General features: G+C 35.9%; 1 long non-coding RNA gene across 1 annotated transcript; it reads right to left on the reverse strand.

The window, feature by feature from the left end:
* Nucleotides 1–2,003: 2,003 nt before the first annotated feature.
* Nucleotides 2,004–4,543, reverse strand: Gm1330. Its single transcript, XR_003954147.1, has 2 exons — nucleotides 4,443–4,543; nucleotides 2,004–2,342 (listed from the first exon to the last, which is right to left on the reverse strand). It is a non-coding gene; the product is annotated as a predicted gene 1330 (long non-coding RNA).
* Nucleotides 4,544–7,601: the final 3,058 nt, after the last annotated feature.

A 7,601-nucleotide genomic window follows, 5' to 3' on the forward strand; every position in this document is an offset into this window, starting at 1 on the left:
TATTGTTTCCTTGGTTGTAAACCATTACATTGGAAAAGATTTTCTGTAGAATCAAAATGAAGATTTACTATGATGTAAAAATGGTGATTAGTTGGATTACTTCATTATTCCTGATAATAATTTTTTAGAAGTCTTGAATTGAGTCCAATAATATTTCCTAACCCTGAATAATAAAAAATGCAAAAAAATGAGTTATTTGAAACATCATGTGTCTCAAGCACATAAATTGTACCAGGAAAAAAGTGGTTTGGTTCAAATTTATGATTATGGAAAGACTTCCTTCTAGGTTAGGTATGGAGCCACTAATATCAATAACTACAATCATAACCTATGTGTGGACAATCTATTATGGATATGCACACAGAAAATAAATGATTGACTATCTTTTCTATAAAAGACTTCAGAATAATAAGACATAAGTTAGACAGATAACCCGTCTCTTTACAAAAATCTTGGTTTACTTTCATTAAGCAATATGTTATCTTTGTTTTCTGGAGAGGGTTAAATTTCAGACATGGCAATGTGAAGGTTAAAGTTCCAAAACAGATCATTAGTACAAGGGCCATGTTTGTTTTCTGTTGCTTTTTTTGTACTGCGGAATTTGTTATGAAATTACTTAGAGCACTGGAATAAATTTGTTCTAATTGTTGTAATGTTACATATTAAATAAGTTTGTCTACTTCAAAACCTACCATGTAATGAAAAATTGAAATAGTTTTTGGTGATTTAAACCTTTTTTGTTCCTTAAAGATTTGCTCTGTCTCATGCTTAAAGTACGTATGTAAGTAATATTTGGCCATTTTGGAAGGTATTTGTTGACTTGATAGACATGAAAATTTCATGTAGCCTCAGACACAAGTATCTCATCTTATTTTAAATATACATACAATGAATTGGATAGAGTACCTTCTGTTTCTATTTTGTGGAATAGTTTGAGGAGAATTGGAATTAGGTCCTCTTTGAAGGACTTATAGAACTCTGAACTAAACCCATCTGGTCCTAGGCTTTAGGGGAACATCTGATGTTAAAATATGTTGGCCTGGAAAAATGCTTCAGTCCTTAAGTGCTTGTCAGGCATGAGTTAGGCTTTTAGTTCAGACCTCCACCATCTGTGTAAATGTCAGTGTTGTAGATAAACTGTAACCATAGAAGAGACCAGTGGATTCTAGGAACTCAGTGGATATTCTCACTATATTAGTGGAAATTTGTGCTCAGTTCAAAACATATTACAATTTACAGTGAAGTGTAATTAAGTAAGAAACATTATGTTAAGCTCTGGGCTCCACACATAACATACATACTTGCACATGTTAATATGCCCATATATTTATGTAGTACACACACACACTCAATTGTGTGATATTACCTTATATAGGACCATGGAATGTGGAATATCTTCAACATCCTCAGATCATATACAATTCTTAAAGTTTAAATATACTACTAGCATATAAAAGTGTATCAAACACATGTGTAAATATATTATATGTGAAGTATTAGGTAGCATATCAGTTGGGGCACACATACATCTCTATGCATGGAGTTGGCTGTTGGGTCCATTTTTCCAAATAAATATCCAGAATAGTCATACTTCTTTTTCTGTAAAGTTGCAAGCCAACAGGGTGATAAAAGTCAACCAGGTGAGGTCTTCTCTGTGATTCCCTGAGCTATAGGTGGAAGGACAGAGGATGATGTTGTGACACTGTGAATGTTAGCCATCCAAATGAGTCAGTAAGATGAAACTGCAACTGTGCTGGCACTGAGATGTTATAATTACAGACCATGTCTTCCTTGGGATAGAAGATTGTCTACTATGTTTCAGTCTACTTATTTAGAAAGTCAGAATCTTTATTTATGCAGGAGGAACTACAAGTGCTTATAAAATGTGGATATCATCACAGATAATACAGCATACCTGATGCACCCTTGTTGATAGCAGCCTCAGGGGTGTATGTGTCTGATCCCTTTTCCCCACATAGATGTTGCTCTCAGACATCAACAACTCAAGGGAATGGCCATATTTTAATTGAGAAAAGCATAGACTGGTCATGAGAGGCTTACAATGGTTCATATGAAAGAAGTGTGTGAAAAGAAAAAAAAAAGACAATTGCTCAGCTGTGCATAACTGGACTGAATCACGGTTATCTCTCAGATTCCTGATACTGAGAGAGTAGGGTGAATCCATTTGAGAGTTGAAGAACTAGAAGCAAGGTATGTCATTGAAATGTAATCTTCCAGCCAGACTCATTTTCTCAACCTGTTATACAGTTGAATATCATTAAACGTTGTAGTTTAACATTTGGAGAGACTTCGTTGTAGACCTCGATAAAACAATTGGTTTTCTAAGAAAGGAAAAGAAATACTGACCATTAGAGAACTAAAAACTAAAGGAAAACTAGTGATCCTGCTAGGTCAAGATGAAATGGTTATCATTCAAATGACCTACTGGTCTTCCCTGTCTCTGGCTCCATAGATATTCAGCATAACACTTCAATTAACATGGTAATTCCTTCAATTGTCTATAGTCCAGTAGATGGTTGTATTCTATCAGGAACACTTGAGACCCAAAACCCTGGTACACAATGGGAGGCATCCCTAAGTTCAAGGCCCATCCAATTCCAGCACATTGGTAGATCATTAATGTGGCAAATATCCAAGAAGGGAATAAGATCCTTAAAATAAGAGGTGATTGGAACATTTGAGAAGATGAGCAATGCTGATAATGGAAGCATGATTTCAGCAAGAGGGACTTCAGTCATGGACACATCTCATATCTTTTATGTGCTTGGGACAAACCATGTGGGAAAGGTAATCGAAAGCGAATAGATTTTTGTGGAGATGGCCAACAATTTTGTATAGCTATGATTGTGTGCTCTGAGAGACATGGAACCATCCAAGAATCGTTTCTCACTGCTGATATGGCTTTCCTGCCATTATAACACAGCTTAATGTTTCACAGAAATCACCATACCCTATTTGGGAAGTTTCCTGCAGATCAATATGAAGACATACTTTCATATACTAATGTTATTTAGATGAATTAATGACAATAGAATGCTTGATTTGACTCAATAGTTTTAAAAGAAATTCATGGAGATTTTAGTCATTGACCCAGAAAGATGTAATAGAGTTAAAATCAAGAATGGAATGTGCCCCTTTGCATAGAATAATAAGTAAAGGCTGCATAATAAAGAATAAAACTGCTTTTAATTAATTTCACTAAGAGAGACATAGGTTTGGGAAAGACTTGAGATGAAGGAAAAGCATTTATTCTAGGTCATTTCTATATATGATGCCACAAGTGTGAACTATAATAAAACAAGGCCATGTGAAACTGTTGTTTTGAACATATAATGAGTTTATAGATTGAAACACAACTTTGAATTTACTATGGGCATCCTTCTGTAACTCGTTTTTGTGGAACATTTTATCTGTGAGGTCAAGTTATTAAGCTCTTTGGTCTAACAAGATATAAAAATGTTAAAAGAAAAAATAAAGTTTAGCTGTTGGGGTTCTTCTCTATCCACAAAACATGTCTACTTTAATATATGTATCTATGTTAATCCATCTGTCTGTATGTATATATGTGTTTATATATGTACATACATATATAGGTATATGTGTATGCCTATATGTGTGCATGTGCACTTGCTTAATTGATTAAATGAATGCTAAGATCCGGTCAAATTTGCATGTGTGTGTGTGTGTGTGTGTGTGTGTGTGTGTATGTATGTATGTGTGCATTTAACACACACACACACAAACACACACACAAGACATTTTCTTTATGTTTTTTTATTTTCTCTGGGTCACAAAAATTAACAAGCTCCTATCCTCTTGCCTGTTCAGCAAGAGACAATTGAGTTAATGATTCCAAGTAACTATGTTTATTTTCCTAATATTCCCCTGCTATTAGCCTTAGTAAAATGTCAGAAACTATAAGCTTCTGGATCCAGAACAGTAGGAAAGTTAATGACTAGAGGTTGTGAGCCACTGGTTTGCTTAAAGCCATCTCAACTCACTACCTGAATGACTGAGTGGGACCTTTACAAGTGCATTCTGAAAATGTGAGCTAATCTGAGAGTAAATAGATGCCCTTCTGAAAAACAAACATCTCCACATTTCTTTATTTTGTCAATGAGCAACAATTCTTTAATAACCTTGTTTCCAAAGTTCCCAGTAAACTGAGAAAACTAATTCCTCCTCATATGTGCACAGTGCTTCTTTTGAGGGATTGATGCACTCAAACAAGTGTATCTATTTCACAATCTATATATTCTATCCAAAAATGTCCTCACATGATCATATTCTGTGCACTTCATTTATTTTGCCTTGCCAGAGTCATATAATCATAAAAATCTCTTTTAAGACATCATACACAGGTCCAAGCTTTCTCAATATTCTGCATGTATGTGGGGTTTCCTAATGACCCCTGTTTATACCTTATGTTGATCTGCTTGTTCATTGAAGGGACAGCTGGCCAATTTTGACAGGAGGTCCTTGCATGTGACTTCTTCTGATTTCACATATCTTGTTACTCCATGTGCCTGCTTTAGAAAAGAGAAAGGATTAATTGCATCACATCTGATTGGTAAGTTTCTTTGTCAGTAGCTGTTTGTAAAGAAACTAATCAATGTGTTTATCATTTCTTACCTTTTGTTATCTGCATGGATTATAATTCATACAGTAAAGAAAACCCATCTGTCATAGAAATTGCTGAACTTCCTACTGGCTGCTTCTCTTGTGAGCATCTTTACGAGTTGTCGTGTGTTGTTTAGGAAGAGGGTTTCAGGACAAAGGAAAAGAACACAATTTATCTAGTGGAGTCAGGAATTGAAGCCTTGTATCTGAGAGCCGTTGTGTGACGAGAAAAAACCCTACACACATGGCAGAATTAAAAGTGCAGCACTAGAGAACTTTGGCCTGTTATTGGGCTCTTTTCATTCAAGGCAATGTGGACAGCTGAATCAGGTCACATTAATTAATCACCACCTCCACAGCAAGTGTCCCTGCAAAGTATCTTTTAGGCCAAAGAGGAACAGCAATTTAGGGAAGGTTTTCCTCTCAGTATCAAAGATCCATGGTAAACACTTCACAATTTAATATGAGGATTTGTGCACATACTCTTATTTTGACACACAAGGATATAGTTCTGCACTGGCAGTGTTCAGGTATACTCATCCCTAGGTCTATCCATTCAGAAGTCACTACTTTGCAACGTATGTTCCCAATAACTTACAAAATCTCTGTAAATATATCCATATATCTGTGCAAACACATGTCCATAGACCCTCTGCCCACCTACCCAACTTGACAGGAAATGAAGTTTTATCTAATACATACATAATACCGAATGTACTCCTTCTTCAAACATTTGTCGAACTCAGATTCATATGTACATGTTGTTCCAGCCACTTCAATTTTAAAAATTATCGGAGAAGAAATATCCTATGAGGAAAAGTGTAGAATTCATGTATACTTAGGTATTCACATGTACATGTATGCTTTTATTGTATTTGGATGTAATACTTTTATTTTCGGTCCATGAGTACATTTATGACTGTCAAAATGATCACCATCTGAACAGTCATAAATTCTTCTTCCAACAAAATAATTTACAGGACATACCTGGTATGTCTTTGCTCTAAGAAATAGGAAGGAGCGGATACCCAATTTAGAAGACTGGACTAACATTCTTCAGTATTGTTAGGAAGGTAGAACCAGCCTGGAAGATAAACCATAAAGTTGGGTAAAAATCATTCCCAGTTCTCAGAAGACTGGAGTGTGCTGTGCAGAAGTGAAAGCTCTGGAATGCTCCATGAATTGAATGTTCCTATTTATTGCAGCATAAAAGACAGTCATACATTGTAATTCTAACAAGTCTTGAGTCTGATTTGGTCACCAAATGCACACTATCTTCTCTTAACATAGAGAATCCTGTTGTGTTTTGTTTTGTTTACTCAGTTTCCTCCCTACCCTGGACAGAAGAATTGGTAATGCTTCACAGAAAGTGAAATTTCAGGCCAAATGTAAAGGGCCTGTGAGTGTTCCAACTTTCCAGTTGACTGATGATGCTAATATATCTTAGGGCAATTTAATAACCTGTTTGTGCATATAACAAATAGGTACTCACACATTCATTGTATCGAGTATCTCAAACACAGCACCTTGAAATAACCAAGCTGAGATAATAGAATTTGTACCTTGTAACCATGAGGAAGACCAATCATCTTTGTAGTGATGCTTGTTCTGTGTGTACAATTAGACTCAGGCACACACTGAACAATTGGCATCTTTGTTATCTTTCTTAGGATCAAACATGAGAAAGCAACTTCAAGCAATCAGGATGGCACCTAAGCATAGGTACTATAAGTTAACAGTTAAAAGCCACCCTATTACCCCAGCAGAGAAAAAGCACTTAACTTTGCAGATCCTCATCTTAATTGAGTGTTACATGGAGATGGTCATTTGTCACTCATTTGGATTGCACTTTACCTTCCTTATGATTTTATAATTTTAAAAGTTACTCAGCATTTGACAATTCTGGTACTTGGGCCTTGACTAGCCAACCTACTGAAAACAGTAGGGTTTTGCAAGGTTTGACTCTGTCATGCTGAAAGATACAGCATAGAATGTGGTCTTATTTCAAAGTGTGTTTCTAGTTGCCTAGTACCTAATTTTTAATGTAGTTTTTTGCAAAGTTGGGAATCTAGGTCATAAATGCTGCTCCAAGAACATTTAAGGTCACTGTGAGGATGCATGTAGAATCTCCAGGGGAATTTGATAGTGAAAACTTACAATTTCTCTATAGGGAACTGCTTAGATGATTTCATCTGTCCTTTAGAGGTGTCTATATACTAGAGGTCTCTATATTTCAAGCAATCAGGATGGCACCTAAGCATAGGTACTATAAGTCAACAGTTAAAGCCACCCTTATCACGCCAGCTATACTTGAAATGAGACCCAATCTATATGGTGAATAGTTTGATAGGGTACATATGCATTCTCTGAAAAATGTCCTTAAAATCTCACTCTGTGGGATCTCACAAAACCCATAAAATTTATTATCTCAGATGTGTACATTATTAATGAATGGTATTCTCTCTTGGTCTTGCCACTGTCAAGCTCTTTTTGTGGTTAACAGCATACAATTATAAAAATAAATGGGTATTTTCCACTGTGGGATGGATTCTTAATCAACACCTATATTAGAAAACTACTTCAAGGTCTGTACATAAATCACAGCTTCACAGAGAAGGTGAGAAACAGTCAGCCCTGGATGTACATGTCAGTGGTCATCCACAAGCTGGAAATAAGGGCAAGGTTATCAGAGCAAGTACAATGACTCTTCATTTTCATGAAAGGGATATCTGTCATGTAGAAAATTTCATTGTTTGCTGAAGAGCACAAAGTGTTATTATCAAGAGATTCTGAAAAACACACTGATAAATACACACATACAAGGAATCCCTACACTAAGTGGCAGTAGGGTGAATGGAGCAAACATGGCCATATGTAATGCTACAGGGAAGGGATGCAGGATCTACATGGATGATCTGAGCTCTTAATCAGTAGTCTGAGGAAAACTTTTTTGCATAATA

This window comes from Mus musculus, chromosome 2 (assembly GCF_000001635.26).
Source record: "Mus musculus strain C57BL/6J chromosome 2, GRCm38.p6 C57BL/6J".
NCBI classification, from domain to species: Eukaryota; Metazoa; Chordata; class Mammalia; order Rodentia; family Muridae; genus Mus; species Mus musculus.